Source organism: Microtus pennsylvanicus, chromosome 16 (genome assembly GCF_037038515.1).
Source record: "Microtus pennsylvanicus isolate mMicPen1 chromosome 16, mMicPen1.hap1, whole genome shotgun sequence".
Classification (NCBI taxonomy): domain Eukaryota; kingdom Metazoa; phylum Chordata; class Mammalia; order Rodentia; family Cricetidae; genus Microtus; species Microtus pennsylvanicus.
The window spans coordinates 28,550,796-28,562,863 of NC_134594.1; the positions used below are offsets into that span (position 1 = coordinate 28,550,796).

Here is a 12,068-nt window from a genome sequence, read left to right on the forward strand (position 1 = left end):
AGGGTTTCTGTGTGTAGCTTTGGAGCCAGTCCGGGAAATCACTCTGTAGACCAGGCTGGCCTTGAACTCACAGAGATCTGCCCCCCTCTGCCTCCTGATTGCTGGAATGAAAGGTATGCTCCGACACTGCCTGGCCTTGGTGGTTGCTGTTTAACAGAATTCCCATTTGTCTCCAAATTTCATTGGAGTTAGATGGGCTTGCTATTCCTGCCGTAGTTTTGCATGATCCAATACTACTTAGCAAGAAATAAATAAACAAAAAGAAAAGCAAACAAGCAAGCCCGGTTCTGTGCTTTATTGGGTGTTTGGATACTTGTAAGTGTAAAGCTATACTTAATCAGAACGCTGGGTTCACAGTGAAGTAATTGCCTAGCTAATTACCCTCCAGGGAAAACGGCCTCAGATTGGTCATTATAAATCATAGGAGAGGAGATAAACGGAACTGTTGTTTCATAGCTCACAGAAGGAAAAGAAAGCCACTATTTTTATGGTTTTTAGATTCCCTCAATTTCTAGATACTACAGCTGTGTCCTCATTGTGTTTTACAGGCAGAAAGGGAAAGAAAGAAGAAAGAAAGCCTCCCCTCAGCCATTCCTATAATCTCAAATTTATAACCATGTCCAAGGTAATTCACCCACAAACCAACTAAAAACAGCCGTGGAAGAGATAGACCCATCTGCTGGAGTGATTTCTTAACTGTGGAAAACGTTTCCTTTTCTCTGAAAGCAAGACTGTAAAAAAAAAAATCTATATAAATTTCAGTCCGCAGAGCATGAAGCTCTAATTTTTCCACCTCTCAAGCACTTTGAGTAAATGATTTTTTTTTGCATATGTGGGATGTCAAAAAAAATCAACAAAATTGTGTGAAGGGAATGTGAGAGATTGATTTTTCGACCACGTGAAAAGTCTTGAGAGTAACAGCACAAAAGATTCTTCAAGGAAATTAGCACCCACAAGAATTCTATTTGGCTTGGTACTGTAATCTGTATCTATCTCCCATTGATATGTTTTTTTCTGTCTGATATAACAGTGTCTTGAGCAGGAAGGCTAAGAAACCTCATGGCAGTGACTGTGTAGGCAGCCTGCAGGTAGCCTGGGGGTGACATGCTAAGTGCCTTGCAGTTAGGCTGGAGGTGACATTGTGGGCACCATGCAGATAGGCTGGGGATGACATTGTAGGCAGCTTGGAGGTAGGCCAGGGGTGACATGCTAAGTGCCTTGCAGGTACGCTGGGGGTGACACTGTGTACTGCAGCTGTTACTATCTGGCCCAGTATTCTTGATTTTATGGTATTACAAAGAAAGGGTCATACTGGTCAGGGTTTTGTGTTGCTGTAACTAAATACCAGGTGGAAACAACCTAACCAAGGGTTTATTTTGGCTCATAGTTTTAGAGCCACCAGTTCATTATGGTGGGGGAGGGAAGTGAAGACAGAGCAAACCAATTCATGACTGGACATTCAGAAAGCAGAGAAGGTGATAAAAAGAGGACGGAGGCAGGAAAGGGAGGAAGAAAGAAGACAGGGTGTGGCAGAGGAACCTGGGAGGCTTCCTTCAGTTAGCCCCCACCCCTCCTGAAGTTGCACCAACTCCCCACCCTCAACACCCACAGATGATGACAGAGCACCAAACATGTAAATCCATGTGTCACCATTCATGCGTAAACCATAGCAAGGGCTTTCACTCAAAGGTCATGCAAGTCCACAGTGGTGGAAGTGGTCTCAGGAGGATGATGTCATCAGTGTCAGGTTCTTACCAAGCAGCTTCCGGTCTCGCTTCTACTTTCTTTCCTCTGCTCATTCATCCAGGATTTTAGTTACTTAGCAGCTTGGCAGACTAGCCTGTGTGGGTGGAAATAACGACCATCTGAGGAGGCCTGGGTTTTTCTTTCCCCATGTGGCAAAAGGATAATTATGTTTGTGTCAGGAATTGGGCATTAGAAACATCACTGAAGATTTGCTTTAAACTCGCACCTTCAAGCAAACTATGGGTTCCATGAGGATTTGAACATATACATCTCTCTCTCTCTCTCTCTCTCTCTCTCTCTCTCTCTGTGTGTGTGTGTGTGTGTGTGTGTATGTATGTATGTATGTATGTATGTATGTAATAGAAATTAAAATCCTCTCTTACCAAAATTTAGGTAATTGATATAGAATGGGAAAACAGGAAAAATTCTGCCAAACTTCAAAGAAATATCAGTTCCTGCCCAAACCAGGTATGAAGAACAACATTGCCTTTTCTTTTCCCTTCCCTCTTTTCTAATGAGTTCTTCCAGGCTTAGGTATCCCAGGAAACAGCTGAGATTATTTTCACTCTGCTACAAAAATAGGCTTATGTACGGGCATGCCCAGAACTATCTGTATTTCAATGACAATTTGGAGGTAGAACTATATTTTACTTTATTATTTGTTTTTGAGACAAGAATGTAGCTCAGGTTGGCTTCAAACTTCCTACTCCCCTGCCTTGGCCTCTCAAGTGTCAGTACTGGATTACAGGCATGAACTATGACATCTGCCAAACCATCTTTTTGTTCAAGGAAATTCAAGAATAAATAACTGTCTTGGGGAGCCATTTTGGGGGTGTGTGCCTATTTCAAATGTTGCATGTGACTTTTTTGACTTCATGATAAGATTGGCATTTCCCGCGTCTCTCACCATGGGGCTAACTATTCAAATGGACTCAATTTCCTTTCTGTTTGAAGTAGAGCCAACCCCTGGGATCCCAGGAAGATTTGTATCTTCCTTGAAGCAGCATTTGATAAGCGCTAGTTAATGAAAAACATTTCTGAATTAGTACAGAATATATGGTTTGTCATGGATCTAAAAATAGTAGAAGATGCGTTACCAGAATGTCTTCAAGAAATAAATGATTGAGTTTAATTAGAAAACAAACTGCACTGTACCCTCAATCACAATGAACCTTATAGGACAGGAATCTTCTGTAATTAGCTGGTCCTGGCTTCTCTTCAGGTGCTTCTCCATAAAGCTGGTTTCTGTGCCTAAGCCTTCATTCACCAGAGGCTCAATCACAGGCAACCCCTCATCCTTAGCCATTCTGTGCTTTATTAGTTCGTATCTTTGGTTTTGGGCATAGACGCTAGGAATCATGTTCAAAAAGTGTCTCTTGAAGCCTGAATAAGTTTATGTGTGTCAAGAGAATCAACCAAAATTGTGTACAACAAAGAAGGTGAAGGGAGATAAAGGGGCAGGACACATCTTACACACACACACACACACACACACACACACACACACACACGGCACGTATAGGGGTCAGCAGTTAAGAGCACCTGCTATAATGACTTATAAAAACAAAGCAAAGTGGGTAAATTCCAGTGGGCCCTGCCAAGGTATGCCACTGAGCAAACAGGCCTTGAGCAAGAGAGTTAGTGCAAAAGGTTTATTGGGGGAGGGGGAGGGAGAGAATGAAAAAGCAAAAGGCCATGTTGGAGTGGGAACATGAGAGAGGCAAGCAGGCAGCAGAGAGAACTGGGAAAAGGAGCAAGAGACAAGAAAGGCAAGAGAGGCAAGAAGATAAGAGAGGTAAGAAGGAACTGTGCCTTGCAGACACTTTAAAGGGGTGTACATGTCACATAGCTAAAGGTGGAGGGGTACCTGGTGTCAGGTAATGATGTAACTGCTTCAGTGGCTGTGGCAGCAGCTGCGCTCATGGGAACTAACATTGGCTGCTCTTGTAGAGGACCTGGATTTTGTTTCCAGGATCCACATGGTTGTTCAAAACTGCTTGTAGCTTCAGTTCTAGAGGATCCAATGACCTCTTCTGGCCCCTGTGAATGCTGCATGGACATTGTCTTAGGGTTTCTATTGCTGTGATGAAACACCATGACCAAAAGGCAAGTTAAGGATTTATTTGGCTTACACTTCAGCATTGCTGTTCATTTCTGAAGGAAGTCAGGACAGGAACTCAAACAGGGCAAGATCCTGGAGGCAGGAGCTGATGCATAAACTTAAGAGTGGGTCCTTGGTGGCGACTGGACTAATTAAAGTGTGAACAATCACAAGGACAGCAGAACTGCAGGATCAGGAGTTCAGCTGACCCTTCTCACCTCAGCATGAGGACTGGATGTTACAGCATGATCTAGGCTATCCTCCGGAGTGTGCATATATGTATTTATATATAACCCCCCTCTCCTTACACATACATACACACCTCTCTCTTATCTCTTTTCATTTATAATAGGCTCTGACAAATTTTCATTTTCAAACCTTAAGTGTCTGAAGTGTTAATTGTATATATAACTGGTAGAATCTCCAGACAATTTTCATCTAAGTAACAGCTACTAATATGTGTTTATATACCACTTTCCATTTTCATGCTTTTTAAAAGCCAAGGGATGTACACGGTGTGTATGCATAGTGCCCAAGGAAAGCAGAAAAAGATGTTGGATCCTCTGGAACTGGAGTTACAGTTCCCTTGTGGGTGCTGAGCCTGGTTGTTCTTGCAGAGAGCCAGTGCTTTTAATGACTGAACAGCTCCTCCACATTTCACTTTTAAACAATCTCAACAGCAGACACTCTGTAGTGCTGGATGAATTCGATGGAATCACCAAAAGACTGTGCCAAATTCATGGGTGAACACCCAAGACCGTAAGTAGTTTACTGTTGGCCTAAAGAGAGAGATGCATTCCTTTGTTTGCACAGTGTCACTGGGATTGCAGCGCCCCAGTTATAATGACCACTGGAGCCTCTGCAAACCAGGTCCTGGCAGCTGACACCTTGAAGAGGTCCTTGCAGCTTATAGGCCAGTGTATTTCAAAAGGATTATTGTATGAGCAGTGGAAACCTTCTATTATCAGCTGGAGTCTATGTATTTTACTTTAAGAGAATAAACCAAAAAGTTCTTCTGGATGTTTTCTGATTATATATATATATATATATATATAACCTCCCCTTCTTGCTTCTCTCATATGTCCATTTGCTGGGCCATGGAAAAGCATGGCAGGTGTTCCTTAGCTAAGAACTACATGATCCATAGTCATGGATCAGTGGATGTAGTACTAGGTGGCTCCTTCTGTGTGTATGTTTGGAACTCAGGACATTGTGGTGACTGGTGAATTGGCACCACTTCTTGGAGATGTTGCTACTTAAGCTGTGTTTTGGTGGCAGGAAGGAGGATAGACTATGTCCCTCTGTGGTGAGCTCATATGCAGGAGCCTGCCTGGCAATAAGCAGAGGACACAGGGAGCCTAGTAGAGGAGTGCACTCGCTGGAAGTTTCATTGCTTGTTGAGTATGGAGGGAAATGATTTCAAGTGATGGGTTCGTGTCTGACCATGAAGGCTTGACCCCAAGTGGAGGAACCCAGGCTTGATAGGACAAGTGGAAAAGGGGACAATGAAGAGAGATGTGTTGGAAACTATGCAAAAGATGGAGTGGCAGATGGACTGGTGCTGAGGAACCAGGAAGAAAGCACTGTTAACGGGCAAGGTGCTGGGCGGGTAAACAACCATCCCCATCCGTCATGCTCCTCGCCAACTGTGCCCTTTGATTTCACAATGATTTATTTATTATACCACCCCCCTTGTTACCTAAAACATAGCACTTCAATTTCACACGCCATCTGTGAGCTAGAAATGGTCATAATTAACTACCACAAATGTTCTAAGAAGGTGTTGTGCTAAAAACAGCTGATCACGCTTGCCAGCGTGCTCTTTATGTGAGAACCCCGGCACTCATTGTGAGAGGGGTAGGGTTTTGTCATGTCTTCACTGAGCCATGCTTCTTATGGGGACCACAGGACTAGGAAGTTGTGATTCTCTAATTAAATGTCCTTAGGTTTAATGTTTTGACTATTCCTCAGTTAGGGACAAAAACAGTAGGCCCATCAAAAGTAAGTTTCTGGAAGAGATCTATCTACAATTGCATTAGGCCGAAGTCTGTACTCTGAAATACACAATAGGTATAAGAAAAATATCAAGGGGTTGGAGAGATGGCTCTGTGTTAAGAGCACTAGCTGGTCTTGCAGAGAACTTAGGTTTGATTCCTACCACTCGTATCTATAACTGCAGTTCCAGGAGCTCTGATGTGCCTTCTGGATAAAATCAAGTGAAAATGTAAACAGAATAGATTAGTTAAGACTTGTCTTCTCTTCAGGGTCTGACTTGGACCAGAAGCGCAAACCTTTTGATTGTGCCACCGCTCGTGTGTGACCTATGCTCCTATGACCCAGTAAACTTACTCATTTTGCTCAGCTAGACTTGATAGAATCTTCCCATCTTAGTCAGTGTCCTATTACAGTGACCATGCAACTCTTATAAAGGAACACATCTAATTGGGACTGGTTTACAGTTCAGAGGTCTAGTCCATTGTCATCACGGCAGGGAACGTGATGATCTGCAGGCAGACATGGTGCTGGGCAACAGGCAGAGAGAGAGGAGAGAGAGAGAGAGAGAGAGAGAGAGAGAGAGAGAGAGAGAGAGAGAGAGAGAGAGAGAGACTGGGCCTTTGGTGTTTGAAACCCTAAAGCCCACTCCCAGTAACACACTTCCTCCAAGGTCACACCTACTCCAACAAGGCCACACCTCCTAATCCCTGTTGGTCAACCAGCACCACTCCATGATAACCAAGCATTCAAATATTTGAGCCACCTTTCCACGCTGCCCTGAGACAGGTCCACATGTGTTCTTGATTCTATTGTAGCTTACACAATATCTGAAGCCCTTGATGTCCTGCAGATGTGTCGAGGACCAGCCTTGACAAAAGCACCTCTTGCCAGGGTAGAGGTATGGGGATTTAGAGATATAATAAAGAATATGAAGACACAAATGAAAATAATAAAATGGAGAAATATATAGGATAGTATCGGGAGGGAATTCCAGTGAATACTGAAATTCACCTGCATTTAATTTCCAACTGCTTAAAATACCCCTAGTTCCAAAAGGTAGGAGTAGACAAAAAAAAAACTACATTAACATGATACAAGGAAATGAACACACCAATTGAAGGTTGTGGGCTACGTTCATAGTTAAAAATTCTGTTGCTAGAACAAAACAAATCACACTCACACCCTAGACCAAAACATTCTGTAGATAAACCACTCCCTGGGTGGAATCCAAAGTTATCTTCATAAAGGAACTGGACCCTTAGTTGGATCCTTAGACTCTTGTTTGAAGTAGGAACATACCTACTTCTCTATTCCTGAAGTACAAGGTCTGGCTATTAGCCACACCTGTTGACAATAACCTTGTGAGTGCAGAACTCTACCTCTAGGTGGGACCTCTGTTTGAGGTAGAAGCGTACACAATAACCTTAAAGGAACTAGTGGTAAGTTCCAACTCTTTGACTTTGGTCAATGTGGAAATACGCTCATCTTTTTGGGCCTCCATACAAATAAAGGAGAAGGATGTCCTCAAAATCCTTGCCACAAGAACCTACTTAGATGGCACCAACCTTGACTTTCAGATGGAGCAGTTCATCTACAGAAGGAAAACCGATGGTATCCACATCATAAGTCTGAAGAGCTCCTGGGAGAGAGAAGCTGTTGCTTGCAGCTTGGGTGATAGTTGCCATTGAGAATCCTGCTGTGTCATCTCCTCCAGGGTGTCCTGGCCAGTGAACCACATGAAGTTTTCTGCAGCCACTGGAGCTACTCCAATTGCTGGCCACTTCCCTCCTGGGGCCTTCACTAACCAGATCCAAACAGCCTTTGGGGAACCATGGCTTCTAGTGGTGACCAATCTCAGAGCTGACCAGCAACCCATCACATAAGGTGTTTTATGTCAACCTGCCCACCATTTTTATGTGTAACACAGACTCTTCTCTATGCTATGTAGACATTGCCATCCCAACAACTAGGGAGCTCACTATGCAGGCCGTGGAAACACTCTGCATAACGACACTATCTCCCCGTGAGCATCCTCGGGAAGTTATATATGAGCTTAACTTCTGCAGAGACTCAGAGGAGACTGAGGAGGAGCAGGCTACTGCTGAAAAGGCTGTGACCAAGGAGGAATTCCTGGATGGTGAATGGATGGAGGCAGCTCCTGAGTTCACTGCTGCTCAGTCAGAGGTGGCAGACTAGCCTGAGGATATGCTGGTGCCTTCTGTACCCAATCACTAGTTCCCTACTGAAGACTAGAGTGCCCAGCCAGTCATTCAGGACTGGTTAGCAATTCCCACAGCACAGACCACCCAGTGGGCTGGAGCTACCACTGATTGGTCCTGAGCTATCCTGCAGGCACCTGAGCAAAGAGAAAAAAGATGGAAGGAGAGTAAAGTTCTTTTTTATTTATTGAATTTTATTGAGCTCTACATTTTTCTCTGTTCCCCTCACTGCCTCTCCCCTCCCCCTTCCAAACCTTCCCCAAGGTCCCCATGCTCCCAATTTACTCAGGAGATCTTGTATTTGTCTACTTCCCACATACATTAGATCTATGTAAGTCTCTCGTTGTTTCCTCATTGTTGTCTAAGTCCTCTGGGATTGTGGTTTGTAGACTGGTTTTCTTTGCTTTATGTTTAAAAACCACCTATAAGTGAGTACATGTGATAATTGTCTTTCTGTGTCTGGGTTACCTCACTCAAAATAGTGTTTTCTAGCTCCATCCATTTTCCTGCAAAATTCAAGATGTCTTTATTTTTTTCTGCTGTGTAGTACTTCATTGTGTAAATGTACCACATTTTTCTTATCCGTTCTTCAATAGAGGCTTTAATCTGTCCCTTGAGGTCTTTACGTCTCTTGAAGAGAGTCAGGCAACAGTTCCCATCCTGATTCCCCACACCCTAGCCTTGGGGCTACTCATCTGTGCTCTGTGAATCCCCGGAAGCTCTTAACTTCCAAGATAATTCATACACAGATTGGGAGTTGGCCTGTCGTGATGGAGCTCTCGTCGGAGCTGATCATGTTGTCATCTTTAGTCAAGTGATTCATATTATTACATAAATGTTGACTTGGATTGCTATTTAAGACATCTTCAGGAATCCTGAACACAATGATTCACCCCTGAAATGAAAAGCAACAGAGGGACATGCAGATTCAAAGTTGATACTGATAGAATAAAACCTTTTGTTTATTAGATGCAGGCAGACATTTTCAGGCAGGGGTGGCTTCGTGTTCTTTCCTTAAATGGCCATGAAATAATTGGTATATTAAATACTACAGGGTTGCAGTTCTCCTTTGTAGCTACTGGGAATAAAAACAATTTTCTAGATCATCAGGAGACTCATTCTTGAAGTGTCATATATATATATATATCTTAAGCGTCCAGAACTCACATGATTCATGGATCCCTTAATCATTCTGGTACTTCCTTCTAACATTTCAATATCTCACCATGAATTCTGCTGTTGGGCATAGCTTTCCTTGAGAGAAAAGGGTGAACATTTTTTAACATTTTGGAAGAGCTATCTTATTCATCTTTTTAAAATTAAACTTTCAATCAACCAGGGAGGCAACCTTCTGGTGATATCTTTAAAATCAAGTGTCCCTGACAAGGCTTGTCTTACTATGTGCTAGCCATTGGAATTCGTTTACTAACACACAGCAAACTGCTTTTACTAGAGGCTGCTCTCTGGCTGGAGGGAGGGGCAGGTAGGCGTGCAAGGATGCCTTAAGGTTTGGGAATAAAAGATCATATGGATGAAGAGGGTTGGTGAGGACTTTCTGTAGCCAAGAGACCTCAAAATTTGGTGGCCCAAGAAAGAGAGGTTTGTTTATCCAAACACGTGTGAACAATATGACTGTCTAGAATTTTGAGGTTGTATTAGTTATGGGTCCCTAGGGGAACCAGAGCCATGAATATTGGATCATCGGGGATACATTAGATTGTCTTATAGGACCAGAGGCTGAACTGTCAGGAAAGAAAAAACCTGCTGAACCCAAGAAGTCAAGCTACCACAGAATAAGAGGGACCAGTGACTGAGAGATTTTAAGATGTTTCCAACTTTTGTAGAAACAAAATTTCAATAAATATCTTTAAACCAAATATTGTGCATGCATTGCATAATTATTTGATAGGAGTAAGGAAGAGAAATTTGGAATCCCCAAATATAGTGGGTATAGTTGGAATTTTCTTTGGGCCACTAACTGACTTTCAAATAAAGACATGGAGACTTATTATTAATTATGAATGCTTGGCCTTAGCTTAGCTTGTCCACTAGCTCTTTCAACTTAATTTAACCTGTTTCTATTCATCTGTGTTTTGCCTCAGGGCTTGCTTCTTTCCTTCCTTCTTCCCTCCCTCCCTCCCTCCCTCCCTCCCTCCCTCCCTCCCTCCCTCCCTCCCTCCCTTTCTCTCTCTCTCTCTTTCTTTCTTTCTCTGCCCTAAATTTTTCCTCCTATTTACTCTCCCTGCCTGGAAGTCCTTCCTATACCTCTTCCTTTGCTAATGGCTGTTTAGCTTTATATTGGACCAGTCAGGTAAAACAGCAACACATCTTTACATGATTAAACAAATGCAAAAGCATCTTTACATACTTAAACCAATATTCTGAAACACAAACAGATGCAACACATCTTAGCATAGTTAAACAAATATTTCACAATAGTAGAGGCCTAGTCAGACTTAAAAAGTAATTACCAGGAAGTGTGAGCAATACATTTATGTTGTTGAAAATCCTTTCCCTTTTAAAGTCCAGCACAACCCGAGTTTCACTGATCTTCTTGTGTTCGTCATAAGTTGATAACTATCTTTCTGGTGTCTCACTGAGAGTTTGCTGAAGAGTTCTGCTCACTGTGCTTACCAAATTAGCTGTTACAGTTAAGGAAAGTCAAAGGTGTGGGAAGTCCTTCTGTATATGTGTTGCTTTTATTGGTTAATGATTAAAGAAGCTGCTTTCGGCAATGGCTTAACAGAATAAAGCCAGGCAGGAAAAGATATATAGAGAGAGTAGGTGGAGTCGTGAGAAGCCATGTAGCCACCACCAGAGAAAGATGTGCTGGAGACTTGATGGTAAGCTACAGCCATGTGGCAATACACAGATTATTGGAGATGGGTTAGTTTAGGATATAAGAGTTAGCCAGAAATACACTTAAGCTATTGGCCAAACAGTATCACAATTGATACAGATTTCTGAGTGATTATTCCGTGGTTTGGGCAGCCAGGAACGAACAAGTAGCCTCCCACAACACAAACTCATTTAAAAGTGTTACCCAATCCATTTATAATGCCTTATTCTATGTTTTCTTAATCAGCTAGTATTGAAGTATAAATTTTCAATGTGGGATAGAGGTGGGGCTAATTAAATGTTCTATTCCATCTATCGACATGATAGATTGGTGTTTTTCCTTTGATCTATTCATGTGGCTCCCCACCCCCCCCGATATTAAAACACCACAGAGTAAGACCTACATGGTCATTATGTGTTATTATTTATTATAGTAAGAATGACTTGACTGTCTCCATGCATAAAACATTGCCTATTAGCACCTCATTTATAAGCCATATTTGTCTATGGCTCTATTTTCTTTTCTTAAGCCATTTCCGATTTTAGTATCTAGGTTATACTGGCCTTAAAATTTTTGTTGGAAAATGGTTATCATTTCATATTCTTCGAAGCAGTTTAAACATGACAGGGATAATCTCTCCTTTGGCAGGACAGCCCTTTTGAATGTGGCTACTGAAAAGCATTTTCAGTACTGCCTGTGTTTGAAGGACCATTTGGGTTTTTCCATTTCCTTTAAAATTGATTTTTGAAAATTTGCATTTCCTGGAAGAGGCTAAAAATTATCCTGTAAGTCTCTCTTGGCATAGAGATCTTAAAAAAGAAACTTTTTTTCTAAAAAGCATGGGAGTTTCTGCTTTATTGTCTCTGTCATCCGTGTGTCACATGGAGGAGTATCTTTCACTCTGTCCTGTGGCTGGGCTGCCCTGATGCTATGTGTAGCAGCTTCTCTCAGACTCTTAGTGAAATTTAGTCAGAGGATGGGCCCTCCTGTATTAGTAACATGGTGTTTTTCTGACTTTACATGTCTTAAAATCACATATAAAGATGAAAAAATTGTTCACGTCTCTATTGGAGAATATTTTAATATTGATTAATAGAGACAATACAATTTGAAGTCATTTATTAGTATTTTAAGACACATACAAATTTACTTGATTACAGTAGAACTT

General features: G+C 42.1%; 1 pseudogene; it reads left to right on the top strand.

The window, feature by feature from the left end:
- The first annotated feature begins 3,441 nt into the window (after window positions 1-3,441).
- Window positions 3,442-8,182, top strand: LOC142836423 (small ribosomal subunit protein uS2 pseudogene; annotated as a pseudogene).
- Window positions 8,183-12,068: the final 3,886 nt, after the last annotated feature.